We start from the raw sequence: 21,595 nt of genomic DNA, 5'->3' as shown, positions 1-21,595 counted from the left end.
ATACTAATCGAATATCTTATGGCTAACGTAGATCTCTTTGTTGCATCCCCTCATGAAATGCTCGACATCGACCCGATTGTAGCCTATCATCATTTGAACATCGATCCTAATGTTTAATATGCATCTCAACGAAGAAGAAGGCAATCCATGGGAATCCGTAGCTACAATCAAAACAGTCGATATTGTGTGTCTGTCCTTAAAAACTTAAAGTGGTCCTTTATATAGGACTTGGGAATTCTAAATTGCCATGTAAAATTTCCCTTTCCAATTATTTGGTCGTTGGAATTGTTTTATCTGTATGAATTCTTATCCGTTCATTCCTTATATTGATCCTTATCCTTTATTCTTTATACAGACACAAATGTGGTAATATCTTTAAGAACATTCTATGTGGTGACATAGCATCACAATATTCTTCATTAAGGCACAAGTGTTCAATTCATCATATAAACACAAGTGGCCTGTTGTGTAGAATACAAGCTTAAATCTACAAGTAGAGCATCTAGTGTACTCAAATATAATACCCAACAAAATGACTTAGTTCAAGTAAAACTACTATTAACCACCTAAGTTACAAGCGATGAATCTAATTATTTGGCACTTAAATAACTAACATAAGTGGAGTTACCATTTTTCCAAAAAAAACAAAGTCATTATGGATGAATATCATCAAGAAATGCTAATAGAGTTATACTCTTTAGACAAAGATCAGTTGATAGTTATGGATAGAATCAAGAATTCAAAGTAGAGGATGGTCATAGTCTATATCAAGATAGTCAAGCTCAAATAATTCACTTAAGGTAAGTTAGTTTGGAAAAGTATTTCTTAGTTGGGATCCTAAGTTCGGGAAATGATCGTCCAATTTGGAAGGTTCCTTCATGGTTAGTAAAACTTATAACGGAGGAGCTATTGACTAATTAACATCAAACACATATTGTTTAGAAGAAGTGTCAATGAAAACATTTAAAGAAGTACTACCCTATTATCTATTAAGAGTGGCATTGATACAACTATTGCCATTGTCTATTAAAAGTGGCATTGATACAGTTGTTAGTGCGTGAGGCACTTTTAATGAGGAGAAAATAGAGAGAATAAAGGAAATAAGGATTATATTATTGAATTGAATTGTACAAATAATGATACAGACTATGACTATTTATATACAATCCTGATTGGGCTTAGGCTTACACAACTTGCAGTATATTTAATATTATTAGATTAGATTATATTTAATATTATATTAATAATATCAATCCCAATAATATCTCAACAAATCCCAATTATATCTCAACATACCCCCTATAATGCAAGTTGTCGAACAACTATAAAAATAGTCAACCTGAACTATTCCTAATTTCTTTCTCAATTTTAGGAATATGTCGATCTTCAATCCTTTGGTGAAAATCTTGGCCAACTGTGTTTCACTCGAGCATTCCTAACTTCAAGTTCACCTCGATTACCTTTTCCCTCAGGAAGTGAAATCTAGCTTCGATATGCTTACTCCTTCCATGCAGAACTGGATTCTTCGCCAAATTTATGGATGACTTGTTGTCGATTTGCAACACAAGGGGTTTCTTCACTTCGACCTCCATTTCTTTAAGTATTGATTGGATCCGAATTGTTTGACATGCAACATAGGATCCTGCTATATATTCAGCTTCACACGATGATAATGCCACCACAGGTTATTTCTTCGAACACCATGAAATTGGAGCATCAAATACTTGAAAGAAATATCCAGTTGTGCTTCTCCGATCTTCCTTATCTCCGAACCAATCATCATCTGAAAAGCAAGTAAATTTTTCTTATTCGTCTTCAGAGTCTCTTCGAAATAGAATTCCATAGTCTATTGATCCTTTTAGGTATCTTATAATTCTTCTTGCAGCCTTCATGTGTGACACTCTTGGTTCACTCATGTATCTGCTCACTAATCTGACTGCGAAACCTATATCAAGTTGACCGTTGCACACATATCTCCGAGATCCGATAATTTTCTTGAACAAAGTTACATCGACTTTGACTTCCTCTCCATGCTTCTCCAACTTCAAGTTTGTTTCGACAGGTGAGGATGCAAGATTCGAATCATCCATTCTGAATCTCTTGAGTATCTCTTTGACATACTTCCTTTGATGCAACACCATACCTTGCTTTGGAATTTGAAATTCCATGCCTATGAAATAAGACAATTTTCCCAGATATGACATTTCAAATTCCTTCATCATCAGCTCTTTGAACTTCAACAAGTTCTCCAAGCTATTTCTAGTTACCAGCAAGTCATTGACATATAAGCAGGTGATTGTATTATCTTGTGCCACAACCTAAACATAGACACCATACTCATATTTGCATTTGACAAATCCTAATTTGACTAAGTATGATTCAATCTTCTTGTTCAATGCCCGGTGCCATATAGAGACCATAGAGTGCTTTATGCAACTTATATACTTTACTCGCTTCCTTCTGAATCATAAAACAAGGAGGTTGTGAGACATAGACCTCTTCTTCTAAAGGACCATTCAGAAATGCTGACTTCACATCTAAGTGAAATGTCGACACTCAAGCCTTGATTGCATGCCAATGCTACCATTAGTCGAACAGTCTCCAATCTTGCTACTGGAGCAAATACTTCAGAGTAGTCGAGCCTTACCTTTGAAGAAATCCTCAAGCTACTAATCTTGCTTTATGTTTTTCCATCGACCCATCGTCATTGTGTTTCTGTTTGAACACCCACTTTACATCGATAGTTGTTTTGTGCTGGAAATTCGACTAACTCCCATGTGTTGTTTCGCTTGATTTCTTGTAACTCTTAGACCATGGCTAACTTCCATGGTTAAATCTTTAAATCCTCGCTATAGTTGATTGGTTCAGCACCTGCAAGTAAAGCAAAATGAACTAATTATCCATCTGGTGTGACTTCATCATCACAATCTACTTCATAATCTTGACGTCTTGCTGGAAGAATTCAAGTTCTTTGATGTCTTTGGCTTGTAGCAACCACACCTTCTTCGACTTCGACCGTGTCAGGAATGTTGGAAACTACTTCGACTTTGAATGAAGTTTCGACAATTGCATCAACTTCGACTTCAACTGTTTCTTCTTTGAAGTCAGAGATCATCAATGACCTGTTGATTGAATTACTCAAATTCCAATCCTAGGCAGAATTTTCATCAACCACAATATCTCAACTCAACAAAATCTTTGCATTAACTGGATTGAATATCCTACCAGAATCATAGGTTCATTCTTGTCATCAAGCTTCCTTCTTCTTGCATCACGAACATGTTTGTAACACATAGAGACAAACACCTTTAGATGATTCACTGATGGTCAATTTCAACTCCACATTTCTTCAGGAACCTTATTCTTCAACTTCTTGGTAGGTCACCTATTCAGGATATAAATTGCAGTCAAAACAACTTCATTCCATAAGGACTTTGGCAGATTCTTCTGCTTCAGCATGCATCTCTCCATATCCAATATGGTTTTGTTCCTTCTTTCGGAAATTCCATTATGTTGAGTAGTATAAGGAGCAGTTACCTCGTGATCAACATCATGTCTACACATAATTCTTCTAACATCTTGGATGTGTATTCACCACCTCCATCTGTTCGCAGAATTTTGATCTTCTTTTCACTCTGGTTTTTGACAAGTATCTTGAATCTCTTAAAGATTGCAAATACTTCGTTCTTTCTCTTAATCACATAGATCCATAGCTTTCGACTAAAATCATCGACAAACAAAACAAAATATTTTTTCCACCAAAAGTATGTTCTTCGAATAAACCACATACATATGAGTGTACCACTTCGAGTATTCAGGATGATCTCATTGGCATAGTCTAAGCAAAAGAATTTCTAGATTTCTTTCCGACTAAAAAACCTTCATATAATTTGTTAGGCATCTCAAGACTTGGAATACCAGTCACTATATCTTGAGTAATCAGTTGATTGAGTGATCGAAATTTCAAATGTCCAAACCTCAAATGCCACAACCAACTATCCTTGTGGTCGACAACAATTTTTAGACATTATACTTCAATCAAACTTACCATGGTCTTAAACATCTTGTTCTTCGACATAGGAGATTTCAAGACCAAATTATTCTGAGTGTCGAACAATTTTAAAACTCCATCTTTCATGACAATTGAGAAACCTTTTTCGACCAGTTGTCCAACACTTAGCAGGATGCACTTCATACCAGGTACATAGATCACATCTTTGATCATAGCTTTCCTCATTAATCATGTGAAAAACTATGTTGCCAGTACCTTCTACTTGCAACGAACTATTATATGCAAGTTTTACCTTGCTCTTCTTCGATTCGCCGAAATCTGCCAACAACACCTTTTGATCAGTCATGTGATTCGAGCATCATGAATCAAGGAACAAGATCTTGAATTCGACATGTTTATCTGCAACTGTAGCCATAACTACCATACCTTCAGAATCATCTGAATCTTGGCGTGCAAGGTCCACTCTTTCGTCCCTGCCTTTTGTAGATCCATTGTCTTTCATGTACCAACAATGTTTAGACAAGTAACCCCACTTCTCGCAGTGATAGCACTGCACACCTTTACCTTGCTTATCTTCTTTGTCCTTTTGATAGTTTCCTCCTCCTCCTTTCGAGGATTCAGAAGTTCTATCTTCGACCTGCTCCTTGCGAGAGTTTGACTAATGCTTCTTGCCTTGAGTCTTTTCGAATTTGCCTTTGAATTTGTTGGAACCGCCATTTTTTTCCATGACTAAGCCTACAAAGCTTGTATCGAATCTTTAATTCCTTTCCTTTCGACAATTCTAATCTCATGTGCCTCCAATGAACCAATCAAATATTCCAATTTTAGGGTTTCCATTTGATTGGATTCTTGAGTAGCTATGATAACATGATCAAAGTGAGAGGTCAAAGTACGCATTACCTTCTTAAATATCATCTTATCAGTTAGGGTTTCACCATAACCCTTCATGAGATGGACGAGTTTCTGCACCTTCGACACATACTCTGCAACCTTTTCGTTTTCTCGCATCGACAATAGTTCATATTGTCGATGCAAGGTCTGCAACTTAACAACCTTGACTTTCTCACCTCCTTCATAATATTTGACAAGAATATCCCATGCCTTTTTCGCCGATTCACCACGAGAGATTCTGCCAAAATTTGCAGTAACAATCGCTGTTTAAATGCAATACGCAGCCTTGCAATCCTTCTTCATGGCTTCGACGTGGGCAATTTTTTGTGTGTCAAATGCATTTGCAGCCAGCACAAGAACTCCATTAGTAACCACTTCTAGGGCTTCAAGAAAGCCAAATAGAGATTGCATCTGTTTTCTCCTTTGAATCCAATTCTTGTCGTCAAGCATTGGAAGCGAATTCAGAATGCCGTTAGTATCGTTCATCTTTGCAGCGATTGATTCACGTTCCTTGGAAACACGATCTCTAACGTGAAGTTCTCAAGAACAATAACCAGGTTCTGATACCAATTTGATAGTGCGTGAGACACTTTTAATGAGGAGAGAATAGAGAGAATAAAGGAAATAAGGATTATATTATTAAATTGAATTGTACAAATAATGTTATAAACTATGACTATTTATATACAATCCTGATTGGGTTTGGGCTTACACAACTTGGATTATATTTGATATTATTAGATTATATTATATTTGATATTATATTAATAATATCAATCTCAATAATATCTCAACAACAACTACCACGAGATCAACGTGATAAGGTGTATCATTGATTCCCCATCGAGAATAGGTGAAGTTAACGAAGAAGACGACACAACTTACTTGCCTCTTTAGTAGCAATACACAATTTCTTCAAAACACGAAGGAGAGGATTTTTCTTGACCTCAAAAAGAAAAGAAAGACAATTGATTAGCTCAAATTTATTTAGTCACATTTCAACTTAACAGAAATGAGAGAGTATGCCTTCGTAGCCAGTCTCCAGCGGTTTCTAGGAGCATAAGAATCTGAGACACTTCTTAAAATCAAATACCAATGTTGTGTTAGTTTATTATAGCTAGAAAATCTAAAAGGGGTTAAATATATTTGAAAAGTTAGAGTTTATGTAGAAGTTAAATTTAAATTTTTATAGCTATTACATGTAATGAAAGCTTTGTACTCGCCAGAAATACAAATGCAAAACACGAATTTACACATCAATAACTGTTAAGTAAGAAAACAGTAATTCAAGTGATGTAGTTGGTTACCACGGAGGTGTAATCAATTAAAAGCATGTTGATCAGTGTATTTTAATGCACATTCTTTTATGTTTGTACTTACGCGTTTCCATACTTTGTTTTGTTTATTTTTATGTTTTATTGTGTTTTCATATTCCACTTTATTTTTACCTATAACTGATTTTCGTATTTTATTTTCATCATTAGCAGCTTCTAATAAAATGATCATAATTGGAGCTTCGAGAATCGGATCGACGCGTTCTACTAATCTCCGGAAAGCTGAGAGAAAGAGCTACAACTTTCATATTGAAGCCAGAAGCTGATTCAGATTGTAGATGCCTCAGAAAAGTCATTGACGTTTCAGTCATAAGAAACAATTAATTTTGGACCGATTTTGGGCCGGGTTTTCATGTTTTTGACCCAGTTGGGTTATGACCCGAATTCCTTATTTTTCCCTTTTACCTAGGCAGGAATGGTATTGTTCATTCACCTTCAATTTTCACGATAAAAAAATACTCTTTATTTTTTTACGATTCATGGAGAACTAATCCAAAGGCAAATCATGTTACTTACGGGTTTTATAGCTTTGAGGTTATTCTAATACTAATTTAAATTTGATTTTTGTTCAATTATTTTCTATGAAATCATTTTATTAATTTGATTGCAATTGTTTTCTTAATTCGTATGTGTTCATAGGATAGAATTGATTAAATTCGATTGTATGCATGTTCCTAAATTTAATTGCGTGTTATCGCGTGCTTAATTCGTTAGCTCGTCATACTCTTAACAGTTTGCTTAATTAGGTAAACAAGAACATAATACGTATGATTTTGATAAGCGCATGTTTGATTGGTCTCATAATTGAATGGGATCGAAGCCGCTTAGGGATTGGTGTTATTATAGTCGATGATAAGTCGGAACCTAGATCAGTAGGATTAGCCGTTTAGCTTATTTTGATAATCACTTAATTTAATATGTTTGTTAAATCGAACCTTGAACCAACCCCCACCATTAATCGTTACTGTTAGTTAATATAATACAAGAATCCTTGCGATACGACTCGAGCCATTGACGTTATCTACAGTTTTAAAAATCACTCGTTTTTTATCTGCGCGCGACAACGGATCAAATTGGCGCCGTTTCCAGGGATTCTTATCGTTATTAACTGATATTAGAGTCATAGGTTCAGTGTTCTCGCGTTTAGGCCCTAGTTTCCTCACGGTTTTGGCCAATTCGCGTTTAGAGTCGAAAAATCAATTTTTGGAAAAATTGTGTCCGATTGTAAAACTTTTTTGCATTCTGGGAGCTCAAAAATCGTGCGATCATTACTCCCTTAATCTAAAAGAGTTAAGTTATATTTCCCTCAATTTCCCAAATTCATCGTTTTTTTTATTTTTTATGAATTTTTTACTGTTTTCATAGTTTCGAAAAAATCCAAAAAAAATTCTAAAATTCTTATTTCATCTAATTAGATTAAATTTTGTGTTTTTAGATTTTTTTTGAACTTATTTTAATCGTGTTCCTTTATACTATTTGTTTCTGACTGTTATAAGATATTGTTGGCATTTTCGCATTTGTTGCTGCATTGCTTAAATGATTCTGATTATGAACTTGATTTTGATAACATGGCTGATCACAGAACACTAAGGCAACTAGATGCTCCTGATGTTAATTATAATGGTTTATATATTGAATATGTTGATGTTGTTGTTCCTTTTGAATTGAAATCTGGTTTAATACACTTGTTGCCAAGGTTTAGTGGTCTTGCAGGTGAGGATCCACATAAGCATCTGAAAGATTTCCAAGTTGTTTGTTCTATGCTTTGAGACCTAAAGGAATAACAGAAGATCATATCAAGTTGAGAGTTTTCCAATTCTCACTTGAAGGTGCTGCAAAAGATTGGTTATACTAGCTTGAGCCGAATTCTGTTACAAGTTGGAATGATCTCAAAAAAGTATTCCTAGAAAGGTTCTTCCCTCCCCAAGTTACCACTTTTGCACCTTCACTAGAGGACCTTGTCAATTGGCTATGAATAATCTCCAATTTCAGCAACGAACAAATTCGATTATTCAGAATTTGCAGACACAGGTTGGACAACTTGTAACTTCAATACATGCCATGCAAGCTCAAGGATCAAAACAACTACTTGCCTAAACAGTAGTGAATTAAAAAGGTCCTAATGTAAGTGCGATTTCCTTGAGTTTCAGAAAGAGTGTTGAACCGGTTGAACCAGCACCAGAAAAAAATAAAGAGGTCGTTAATTCCATTTACAAACCTAATTATGAAATTGTTGATGACACTTATTATGATTTGTTTGCAGCTGCTGATTTTCCATTTTTTTTCTGGTTTTGATGATGTTTACTCATGTGTTGATTATACTAATTCTAACCTTTGTGTTGTATGTGCTGAGATTGATGTTGCCTTGCAGAAGTGAAGTTGTCGATGAAGTTGTTTATGAAATTGAACTTGACACTCCGGATGCCCCGAACACACCATCTATTAAACAACCACCTTCTTTAGAGTCTAAACTACTTCCTGAAGATTTAAATTATTCATCAAAGGCTGAATTTGAGAATAAAGAGAAATCATTGAAGAAACATAAGAAGGGAATTAGATGGACTTTGATTGACATCCTTGATATTATTCCATCATGTAATGTGCATCAAATCTCACTTTCAGATGAAGCAAAAGCAGTGAGGCATCCCCTTCAACCATTGATCCTTGATATTGTGACAAATGACATCACTTTCACGTGCGCATTCGAAACTTTTACTTTTCGGAGATTGTTCTTTGATCATGGAATAAAAGGTGAAGGCACTAAAACAAATTTCAAGGTCAATGGACACTACCCAAAGCTGCTCCATGAGAACCCTACTTTGGAAGGAGAGATTGTAAAAGAGTCCTCACTAGAAAAAGCTGCGTATGCAATCACCTATCCTCCTTGACTGCTCGGGTGAATTCTTTCCTTTCTCTCACTCTTACTGAAATATTTAGTTCTTTTCATTGAGGACAATGTATGTCTTAAGTGTGGGGGAGGGAACCATTTTGTTTTTGTTTTTGTTTGTTTGTTTTTGCTTGTTTTAAATAATAATAATGAAATTTGCACGCTTTTTTGTTGGTTATTTGCGACAAATATGAGTATTCTCTCCGTGCTTTGTCGAAAGACTTGTGGTGTGATGTAATTGATTCTTTTTGTGCATTCTTGGTATGTAGGTTTGACTAAGTGTTGAAAGTATTTTGGAGTACTTTTAGATTATCGTTTGCACATGGATTATTGCGATATCACGGCCGTTCTATAGTTTATGTTGTTTTTGAGTTAAAGTTACTTTGAGTTTGGTTTAAGATCATTCAAAGATTTAGTAGCAAAGAGTAAAATTAGGAAAGTTCTAAGGTTAAGAGAATGTATCAAGATTCGATTTCACCGACCTAACTTTGTATGTCAACCTATAAATATATATATATATATATATATGAACTTGTTAACGATCAATATAATTATGTATCGACGTCTATACCGTCCGTGTCAACAATGATATAGCTAGATTTACCGTATTGTTTAACGGCCGATTTCTCCACTTAAACAATACAAGTAACGTTTTATAAACCGATACAAAGTAAATATCAAACGTTAAATCCATGTCTGCAATTTATAGTTTGATAGATGATGAAATTAGGTCAAGGCACAAACATTGATGTCTCAAACATTTATACCATAGAAAAGCTTTAATAAACAAACTAAACCATCTATATTGATCATCACTTGTTCATACATAATATTCACAAGAAAAACATACAAAAGTAAAGGAAGATTACATCTTGTCTTGATACAAAAGAGATTTAGCTATCCATAGACATGGTAGCTTGCTCAACAAGGAAAGGATGAAGAATAACAAGCATCAACGGCGATTAATCGACGATCAAAGCTTCGAATCTTCACTTTCTCAGTTGCTACAGTAGACAATGGTGTATTGAGCTCTCAAAAGTTGGAATCCCCCCACAAAATATCTGATTTGATCCTTATATAGCATTTCTCTTTTCTTTCCAGGGCGCGTCGCGCCCTCTAGAGTGCTTTGCGCCAAGTCACTTGCAGATTAAACCACCCAAGCGCGCCACGCGCGCTTCGTGCCAAGTCAGTTTCAGATCAAACCGCCCAAGCGCGCCACACGCGCTTTTCTCTGCTGGAAGCGCGCAAAGCTCTGCCAGCCACACTTCAATCTTGGCCAAATGAAGCTCAAAGCTTTCAAAAATTGCCAAGACCTGCAAAATCATAACTAAAAAACATATTAACATGAAATAAAAGCTGAAATTATAAAACTACGAATAATTATATAAAATTAAAAGGAATTATACGAATACTCGATAAAATCGGTCGAAAGGTTCCACAAACTAAACTAGAAATAAACACAATTTGGCACCTAATAACTCTCCCCAACTTAAACTGCTGTTTGTCCTCAAACAAAACAATGATAAATTACCAGGAACACAAATATCAACAATGAACCAATCAAGCAAAAACAAGAACAATTGAATGGTTCAAATTCCAAAAGTACACAAAGATCAATCCTTACCAATTTCAATCAAAGTACCATGATCAAGATGTTAATCCTATATACAAATTCTATGTTAGAAATTCCACAAGCAACAGAAGTTCAAGAATGAATCACACCTACACACTTCTCCTTTGAGAGAACAAAAATGGAGGATCCTAACACTCACCAGACAATGACGCAAACATCCAGAATTAATTATGAAATCATCTAAGCAAAAGATATATAAAAAGTGTAAAAGCATGAATCACAAAGGACTTTAGGGCTGTAGCTTGGCTTGGTTAACAAGGAAGTGTCATATCTCACGACCATTGAAACGAATGTGTCAAAACCTAAGAGAGCATTCAATTACAATTCAATCATCACAACCACACTGTCATACCCCAAAATTTGCCCACCATAATTTCATGCAAGCATCAAAAGCTCAAGACTCAATTGAGTACACACTCTCCTAATCAAAGGCTCTTAAAACTAGGGTTTTGAATTTCTTGGTGAAAAAGGATAAGTCAAGGCCTCAAATGGAACCCATGGTCTCTCATATGCCTCAAAGGATCCTCATGCCAAGTTGCAAGCTCTAATTCATAAGGTTGCTCAGACAACAGTTCAAATAGTCAATAGTCAACTAGTTTGACCTAAAAGTCAACTATGATCAAAGTACAGTCAAAATTCCTGATTTTTGGTCAACATCCTCATTTTGAAGTATCATTCATCATTTGATCAAGGATTGATCATGATTCATCAAGGAAAGTTCAGAAATCAACAAAACCTAAAGTTTCTAAATTAGGGTTTTTTGACCTAAAGTCAACAGAACTTTGACCAGCCATAACTTTCACATGGAACATCAGAAATTTTCCATCAAAAGCTCAATTTGAAGGAAATTGAATTATATACAACTTTGTCTCTCACATGACAAGGCTAAAAATGCTTTATTTGAGAGATATGAATCAAGAGATTATAGGTCCTCCAAAAAGTCAACAAAAACACCTTTTGGGTCAAAGCTCATAACTTGCAAATGGAAAACTCAATTGAGATGAAACCAAAAGGGTCATTTAGAGGACACTCTAAGCTTTCTAAAATGATCAATAACACCTTCATAGGGTTAATATTGAGAGAGATACGCATTGGTAAAGTTGGGAAATTTTGGAAAAGTGCATGAAGTGCAAAATGAAGAATTTTGATCTTTTGAACCCATGGGCCTAAATTTTGGTCTTGGAACATGATCTTAAGCTTATCCCGCGTCCATAGGCCCATTCCATTATTTTTATTATTATTATTTCTTTAAATATTGATTTTATTCATTTAAAACCCAAATTAAATCAAATAAAATAGTTAAATAATGAATTAAATCATAGGGCTTTGTTTTGGATCATATAAAGGCCCGAGAAACACCTTGAGGACCAAGAAATTTCGTTGGTGCATGGCTTTGAATTTTATTTTATTTATTTTTTGATTTTATTCAATTTAAATCAAGATAAAATAAAATAAGCATCAAATTTGTGCATGATTTGATTTTTCCTATCAAAGATTATTCTTGGAGCTCAAGAAAATAATATATATTTGATTGAAAAAAGATTGAATAAAAATAGGAAGTTTTTATGAGATTTTCAATCAAATTTTTTCAATATTTCTAAATGATCAAATTACATAATTTCTTTCCAACTTGGTTGACCTAATCTTCTCTTATATATATGGCTAGCATATTCAGAAAGAGGGGAACGAAAATAGGAGAAGAACACTAGGGTTTCAAGAGAACAAAGATTTCAAAGAAAGGTGCAACTTCAAAGCATAGGTTCAGTAGAGGGGTTCATCCTTGCCTTCATCAAATCTCAGAACGCGTGGAGGAAGGGTCACACCAAATCACGGTTACATCATTCTTTCAAGTCTCCAATTTTTCATACATGCATTATTATTGAGTTTTTTATGTCTATTTATGATCATGATGCTATATAGAACTGTTTTGGACCACCACTCGTGAGTTTTCACGTAGGATAAAGATTACACCATTGTTAGGGCATAACTTGGTTTCATCATCGGGTTCTAATTTCCAGGGCTTTTCAGACCGAACGAAAGTCATATTCGAACTCTGGAGGTTCCATTATGTAGATCTGGGCGCCTTGGTTGTTTTGTTTTACGTGTATTTTTGAGTTTGATGTTTTTGCAGAATTCGAAGGAAAAATCCGCAGGAATTTCCAAAGGAAATTCCATTACAGAATCCGCAGGAAATCTGGGTTCAGATGTTGTTGAGGATGATGAACAGTGGGGAACACGCGTGGCGCAGGATCATTCGTTGGTCAAATTTTCCACTCCCTCTCTCTTAGCGTGATTCGTCAGTCAATATACTCATAGTCTCTCTCTCTTTCTCATTCGCTGAATAGATGCATGTGGGCCCAGCGTTAACTTGTTTTTTGAATTCCACTAATTGAATCACGTTTTCTATTTATTTGTTTAAAGTTCACTTATTGTCAAGTAGTGATTGCAGCACAAATGGCGTGGAACAATGTTATCAATCCCCAACGACCTGGGTTCGAACCCAGGCGTGTTGTTTTTTTCTATGAATTTCCTTGTTTCAGTTCCAGTGCTCACTCCCTCACTACGACCACTATGCACCTTTAGTGTATCACCATTGGATTAACATGAAGCACAGATCCAACGCACCTGAATATGCAGGACCACCATGCTCCCTCAGGACCTCTCCACACAGGATCCGAAGCTAAGATTTTTAATTTCTTTTCTTTAATTATATAATTCTTCTTAAATTATTTTGTTACTCATTAACTATTAATTAATTTTTTTTTCTTTCTAAAAACATATTAACTAAAAATAATGTTTTATTTTAATTATTAATCGAGAACTCGATTTTTTAAATCTCATCAAAAATTGTTTTTAACGTTTAAAAATTAATTGTCTTGCATGTTTTTTTTTTAAATAATTAACTTAAAACATCAAAATTAATCATTTTCGCACATAATTTTAAATCAATTATTTTAATTAGGATTATGATAAATAGTTCCTTCATACACTAATCCTATTACTTTCATCCTTGATTTTCAGGTCATCGAAGATTTGACGACGATTCAAGTTTATTTAAATATTTTTTTAATGTAATAATTAATTAGGTTTTTTTTAATTTCCGTCTTTTACTTTCCGCATACCCCCTACAGGTGTTTATTGTAAATCCCCCATCCCTAAACTTGTAATAGCGTAGGTCTTTACTTTCCGCACTTTAATTCCTGCACAATATTTATTGCGTGGTTAGTAAACTAGGGAGTGGCAAGACTAAAAGCAATCATTAGATCGCTAAATCAAAGATAAATATCTGAACATAATACACATAATTGCTACTCACACTCACCTTTAGGGTACCCCCTCTTGGTTGCCTTCTCGATCAAATAGTCAAGTCCCTCGAAGCGTAGGGATACCTTAGCTTGCTGCCTTCGATTCAAAATCACCATGTCCCTCCGTTTAAAGATCATAGTCCCTTCGATGTCGCCTTCAGTATAAATGATCTTGTCCCTCGATTAAATGGTGATAGTCCCTTCGATTTCTAAGGTATCCTTACCGGTTGCCTAAATGACTATTATATCCTTCCCTAAGACTACCTGCCCTCTTTATGGTAGGGACAGTCTTGAGGCGAACGATAATTCTCGATGACCCTTCGATGACCCGCACATCCAATTGAAAGACTTCCTGCCCTCTCATGGTATGGATAGACCCTTTCGCCCGAAAGACTTAAAGAATAAAAAAGACAATCTTAGGGTAGGTGTTCTTAAATGCTTGCTCACATTCAATTCAAAATTCAAAATGCTTTTCACACCTCCTTTTCGAATCAATTCAAAAAGGCTATGCTTATTTAGAAGCTAAAGTCCTTATTCAAAATCTTTTTCTAAACACACACGACACTTTTCAAACAACTCAAACGAACAAGTGAGCTAAGCAATTAAGAGCCCATGGATAACCATGGATACAAAGGGTGCTTACACCTTCCCTTTGTATAACCTACCCCCCGAACTCAAAATCTTTCAAAGGTCTTTCCTGTTCTTTTTGCCTTTCCTAGTTGGATAAAATAAAAGTCGGTGGCAACTCTTGCTTACCACAACATTTCTAAAAATCCAGTTCTCCCACTGTATTACAGAACTGGCGACTCTGCTGGGGACACTTATTTAAAGAGGGGTTACCTTAGAGCTAGTTCACTTTAATAATTGTTTGTTTACTTGCTTTATTTTTCAAGGTTGTTTTGGGTATTGAATGGAAGATGAATCTTATACCCGGATTCGAGTACACCTTAATATAGGAGCGGCATAGTCATGGAGACCTCCCTTGTGCAAGCTAAGGATTGGTCAATATGAGAGTTCGCGCTTGAGATAGGCCTCCACTGGTTATTATGTACCTCTTTTGCATGAGAGAGGTTTACGTATGTACCTTTGGGTGCGTCGGAGCTCAAGGATCTTTAGTCACCTTTAACCCATCCTGACTCTGTGGTGTCGTTTTTTTTACCTCCCCGTTTCACTTGGGAGGACGGCACGCTAGACCCCTCACACGAAATTTGGAAGGAGAATGCGCCCGTGGCGGGATGAATTTTATTTCAGTTCTTCCTACGATATCACACGAACTTTTTAATTATCCTACGAGTAGGAAAAGGGGAAAAAGATCTCAAGTAAACCCTAGGAGTTTGCTAAGTGTGGGGATTCACCTAGACTAGAAATTCTGGAGTCCGGGGGGTCAGTTATACATAGGGAAGAGTTTAAGCACCCTACATATCCGTAGTACTCTACGGGAACCTTCTCTGTGTCAATGTGATTGTGTTTGTTGCTTGTTATTGGGAAACTTTCTCCTTTGTGTTAGGAGAAGGAATTGAATTTTTGATTAAAAAGAAAAACAGACAGACTGACTATTTTTGGTATTTTATTAGCTCGCTGAGATTCCTTGTGAACCTCATGCCTACATATCCCTAATGGAAGTCAGAGCTTAATGTAGTTCGGGGAACTAATTAGGGAAATTAATGATTTTTGATGCCTTGCTTGAAGCTCAAGGTTGAAGCTTGAATTAAATCTCTGTTTACAGTAAAGAGACATGAAATCATCTTTACAGAGAGGTATTTCTACTATTCCACCACAAACATTTTTAAAGTGACAGAAAAGCTAAAAAAAAGTTTCATTAAGAGGGGGAGCCTACTTGGGTTGATCAAGTATGACAACCAACATGCCTCTTGAATGAAAGATTCTCAACCAAATTAGGGAAAAGGTCGTACAAGTCTGGGTGTGTTTCCAGAGCATGCCTTTCACGAGTCCTAAATGGGAGAATGTTTGAAATGATGATTTGTTTGAAATGATTGTTTGTTTGTGGTGAGATAAGAGAAATATCTACCTTTGAAGATGAGCTATGTCTATCTATTGTTTGAAAGATTTGATTTTCTAGCTGGCTTGAATGAGGCCCAAGCTTGAGGCTTTTGATTGATTTATTGACTTATTGAAAGATAACTCTACTGGGGAGAATTTAAACTAAGGAGTTTTTGTGTTCTATACAAAGCCCAGAATTGAGGCTGACTCTAGTTGGAGAGTGTTTATTTGATGGATTTTATTTGGTGTTTTGTACAAAGCCCAGAATTGTGGCTGACTCTACTTAGGGAGACTCTATTTTTGTGTGCCTTGTATGAAGCCCAAGGTTGTGGCTAACTGCTGAGGAAACTGAGTTTTTTAAGACTATGGATGACTCTATTTGTGTGCCTTGTACAAAGCCCAAGGTTGTGGCTAACTGATGAGGAAACTGAGTTTTTTAAGACTATGGATGACTCTAATTGTGTGCCTTGTACAAAGCCCAAGGTTGTGGCTACCTCTTAGCCGAGGAAGTTATTAATTTGTGCCTTGTATGAAGCCCAAGGTTGTGGCTACTCTAGCTAGGGAAATATTATTTTCTGCCTTGTACAAAGCCCAAGGTTGTGGCGGACTCTTAAAGAAACTGAGTATGGAAGACTTTATGGGGAAAAGATCCTTGAGATTAGGAATTTTTGACACAGGAAATGTGGTTTATCTGCCTTGTACAAAGCCCGAGGTTGTAGCTACTTAAAAATGAAAGACTTACTGAGGGAGTTTTATTCTGCTAGAGGATTTAACAAACTGATTTATTTTTATGTTTTTTGGAAGCTAACCCTTTCCAGGGATTTTGACTCAGCTGGAGAAATTGTCTATTAAAAGACTGGATTTTTGGAGGCTAACCCTTTCCAGGGGTTTTGACTCTTTTGGGGAATTTATCTTTTTGAAAGAATGAATTTTTGGATTTGAAGAAGTGATTTTGGAGGCTGACCCTTTCTAGGGGTTTTTGTTAAAATGAAGGAATGTGTGGAGGCTAACCCTTTCCAGGGGTTTTGTTAAAATAAAATGGCAGAAAGATTATCTAGTGGAGACTTCTTGTTTTAAAGCCCAAGATTAAGGCTGACACTGACTGAGGATAAGCAAATATGGATCCTAGACTCTGCTAAGGAAGATGGATGAAGATAAGGGTGACAGAGACTGTCCATGTCTCTCATTCCAAAAGGTGTACACAATATGAGATTGAGACAAACTTAGCTTGTTTAAAGTCTGGTTTAAAGAATGGAAGAAACTCACCAGGATAGGCTAAAAGGTAACTAAAGACTTTTTCCTATGTTTATAAGAAACCTGATGGGTCCTTGTATACAAGCTCAAGAGGAAGCTGGAAATGCTTTTAAGAAGCCTGTGGGTCCTTGTACAAAGCCCAAGAGGAGGCTAATCGAGGGTCATCGAGGGTCCTTGTTATAGCACAAGAGAAAGCTATGTGGTTTTGAAATTATTTTGGCTCTAAGCAAATGGGTAAGAGGTTTCACCGGGAATAATTCCTCTTTGGGTGGATGTGTCCTAGTTTTTGTTCTAAGGCTTTTGCCAGGATGTTTCACCGGGAATAATTCATCTTGGGGGTTTGAACTACAAATCTCTAGTTAGGAAAGAGCCTTCACCGGGAAGACATTCTCAATCCTAGGTCATATTCCTATAATATATATATGGTTTAACTGTACTAGGGTTTACACTCAGACGTAGTTCTAATATATATAAACAGTTCTATATTTGACAGTAATTTAAATAAACACTGTAAATTGAAAGCTTGTAAAGCCTAACCTGGATGGAGTGGAGGCCTTTGAAGAAGTATGTACAAAGCCTTTCCAGCAATTTTATTGATGACAGTTGAGTATTTATGATAAACAGTTAAGGGTTTTTGAAAACAGAAGAAGTGAAGATGGACAAAGGTCACATAGGTATTTGAAGAGTTTCACCGGGAATAATGCCCTTCAAATACCAGAAGAATGTTTTGAAAACAGAAAGAAGATTTTGAAAATACAGTTTTGAAAACAAACTAAGAAAAGAAAAAGGTGTTGGGACTTACACTCTATTAGAGGCCCAATGAAAATGATTTTCTTGTTTATGAGAAACAGTTGAGAATGATGCGAGGTTCTATTGTTTGACAACCTCGATCGTCTGTTTATTTTGAAATATTAAAACAGTTTTGAATTTTGACAAAAGTCAACTTAATTAGGGTAAAGATGAAATCTAAACCTAATTGAGACCTAAATGGCTTAGGGTTTTATCACAAAGTATTTATGAGGTATTAGGTTTTTTGAAAGTTTAATGAAAACATATATTAAAACATATTTTAAACACTAAAACAACACCATTTTCAACCTAATAAAAATATACAAAATAAATAATATTTTTGTGATTTTTTGATTTATTCATAAAATATATATATTAATCAACAAGTGTGTGAAAAATGAAGTCAAAATGAATTAATTTGATAGGTTAAATAATTGATTAAAGTTGTGAAGAAATTAAATGGAAAAAAGTGATAAAAAATTGGTTTTGGTCCTAGCAAGGCTTGAACCCACGCCCTTGACAACTACTCCACAAAACCTGACCAACTGAGCTACGCGCTCAGTTGGTATAACATACGCAATGAATTGATTATATTTTAAAAAGAACCAGGGGATTCAAATTTGCGCGCCACCATAGTCATCTTCTTCCTTGAGCTCGTGAGAATTCAAAATTCTAACTCTCTGGTTTCTCAACCAAATGGTACGATGTAAACATCAATTTTGCTCGTTTTTAGACGAGGAACATGATCATGGGTTCAGAATTCATTTATTCTAAGTGTAGCTAACTAATTTCAGTATGAACACGAAGAACACATAAACCCTAAATTTAAAATTAAATGACAAACAAGATGAATATATGAATGATGATAGAGGGTTTTCAATCCTCTGATGATGCTGAACAAGATAGTATCGAGCTATATGAGAAAGAATACTCAAATAAGTGGGTTGGAGTTTGAAAAAATACCTCTGAAAATGGAGGTCATGAGGATGATGAGGAACACCTGGGCTTGTATGAGTGATCCTAAAAGCTTCCTTGGGACTCAGTGATGCTAACTGAATGCTTATTGTGACTTCAATCCTTCTGAATTGCTCTACCTGACACCTTCGATTTGAGCTTCAAGTGGACATGGAGGATGATGAATCTTCAGTTACAGATGAGCTGCAGCCATCTGAACAGCTTCACTATGTCGTAGGGAACGTGTCTGGATGCTTGGCTTTGCTTGAAACCTTCTGAATTGCTCTATGGACCTCCAACTGCAACAGCTCCAAAGTGAAAGCAACAATGGTGTTCCTCCACCTACAGAAGTGATCCAGGTGCTTGGATCATCTCAAATGAGCCCCCTTGAGATGTTAGAATGCTTACTTTCTAAAGAGAAGCTCTGGTTTGAAGAAAACGATTCTTCTTGCCAAAGAACTTTGAAAAACCATAAGCATGAGAAGAGAAAGAGAAAGCAAGGAATAGAGTTGCTTTGGTGTGAATTTTATGAAGGATAGCACTTGTATTTATAGGCAAATGGTTCAGTATAGTTGCAGAGGAGTGTGGTTACTTAGTGAGGTTGATTTGGTTTCTTGGCTATGAAGGAATTCAAAAATATCCAAAATGCAATGATGGAAATTTTGATTCCATTTGATCAATCCCCTAGCCCTCGATTTTGCTTGATCTTAGGGGACAAATCTGAGACAGGAATGAGCTCCAATTGGTTGGGAAGAGATTCCTTTGGTGATTCATCATCTTGCCATAAATTCTCAAATGTAATCATTACATAATCACATGCCTTTGTTTTTGGGAATATTCTCTAATCCTTATGCAATGATGAAAATGGATGTATGGTGTGCTTGCAGATGTATTAGAGGTCGGGTAGCATCACTTAGTGAAGTCATTTGCACAAAATTGCAAAGTTCCAAATTGCACATGACCTATAATTTTCACTTCAAGTGCCTAACTTTGATCAATCATATCTCTTAGCTCAAAATGAATTTGGAGAAGGTTGAGCACAATTTGGAAAGCCCTTAACATGTACTTCAATTCATTAGTTTGGTGTTTGCCCAAATTCTTTAGGGACATTAGTGAAAAAGTCCCATAAAGTTTGAAGAAAACTAGGGTTTTCTTGCATGTTTTGTGAAGGCAGCCACTTTGAAGCTCCATATCTCTTCAATGGTTGATTTTTAGCCAAACAATTATATGTGTCAAAGTTGTTTATTGGATCAAAATCTACAACTTTCACTTTGGAAGTTTTTTTCAGTTTGTAGGTGAAATTTTGAGAAAATCCCTTCCAAAGTTTGGCAAAAACCACTTGAAAACACTTAGAAAAATTTCTAAGTATGAAAAGTCAAACTTTTGACTTTTGATTCTTGATTGATTTTCTTGATTTTTCTTGATCAAATGACTTCAAATATCATATATTGATGATTTAAAACTTCAAAAGTCATGGTTGACCAAAATTTCCAAAAAGTCAAAGGTGATCCTGTACAGTTGACTTTTTCCAAGTGAAGTGAATTCTTGGACTTTTGTGATGAATCAAACTCTCCTATTCAAATGAGTGATGTGAATGGATTATATTGAGGTAATAGAAGCTCTTGAGTCATGCTTTGGGTTTTGGATCCATGTCCTGATTAAAAAGTCAACTATCTTGGTGATTTAGGTCAAAAACCCTAATTGTCGACCAGATGAAATTGATGACTGTAGGCCTTGGATTGAAGTGTAATGCCCTATGGACATTGTAATATGAACTAATTGAGGATGATTGAAGCCTTTGAGTGATGCCCTTGAGCTTTCTAGGGTTTCCCAAATGTGATCCCTGATTTTAGTCCTTGATGAGCTCAAAACCCTAGACTGGTGAGGTAAGCAATCCTGAGTCCAGGTGATGGGTATCTAATCAATCATAGGTGAATAGAATGAAGCTTTTGAGTCCCATAGTTGTGTTAGAAACCATCCCTTTTTCTGATTGATCCTTTGCCTGAGTTCTTTTGTTCCTGAACACCCTCGACTAAGTACCAGATGAATAAGTGACTGCTCTGAGTATCTGCTTTGACTTTGATGAAAAGTTAAAAGATATGACATCTCAGGGGGGGTCAAAATTAGGGTATGACAGATGCCCCTATTTAAGTTTCTTTCAATTGGAGGGAGAGAGATTGATATCTCGATCTCTTCTGAATGAAAGAGACTTAAATACCAAAGAATGCCCGAATTTTGGGCGCTTCTGAGATGTAATAGTGATGAAATCTTTGCATGACTTGATCCCGTTGTCGCACTTGGCGGGGGATAGGGAGACAAACTCCTGTAGAAAAACGTTATGTGGATTCGGGTGAATGGATGGCAAAATAACATGCGCAATCCATCTTCTTTAACTAAGTATTGATACTTAGAAAAAGGTAAGCAACCTCCCCTCGTTTCGGATGTCCGTATCACGAAACTGGTCTCAGTTATAATGACGATAAATAACCTCCCCTCGTTTCGGATGTCTGTATCTCGAAACTGGTCTCAGTTGTG

This window comes from Vicia villosa, unplaced genomic scaffold, assembly GCF_029867415.1.
Source record: "Vicia villosa cultivar HV-30 ecotype Madison, WI unplaced genomic scaffold, Vvil1.0 ctg.000314F_1_1, whole genome shotgun sequence".
Classification (NCBI taxonomy): domain Eukaryota; kingdom Viridiplantae; phylum Streptophyta; class Magnoliopsida; order Fabales; family Fabaceae; genus Vicia; species Vicia villosa.
The sequence above is the reverse complement of the archived record's forward strand: the minus strand, read 5'-3'. Positions refer to the sequence as shown.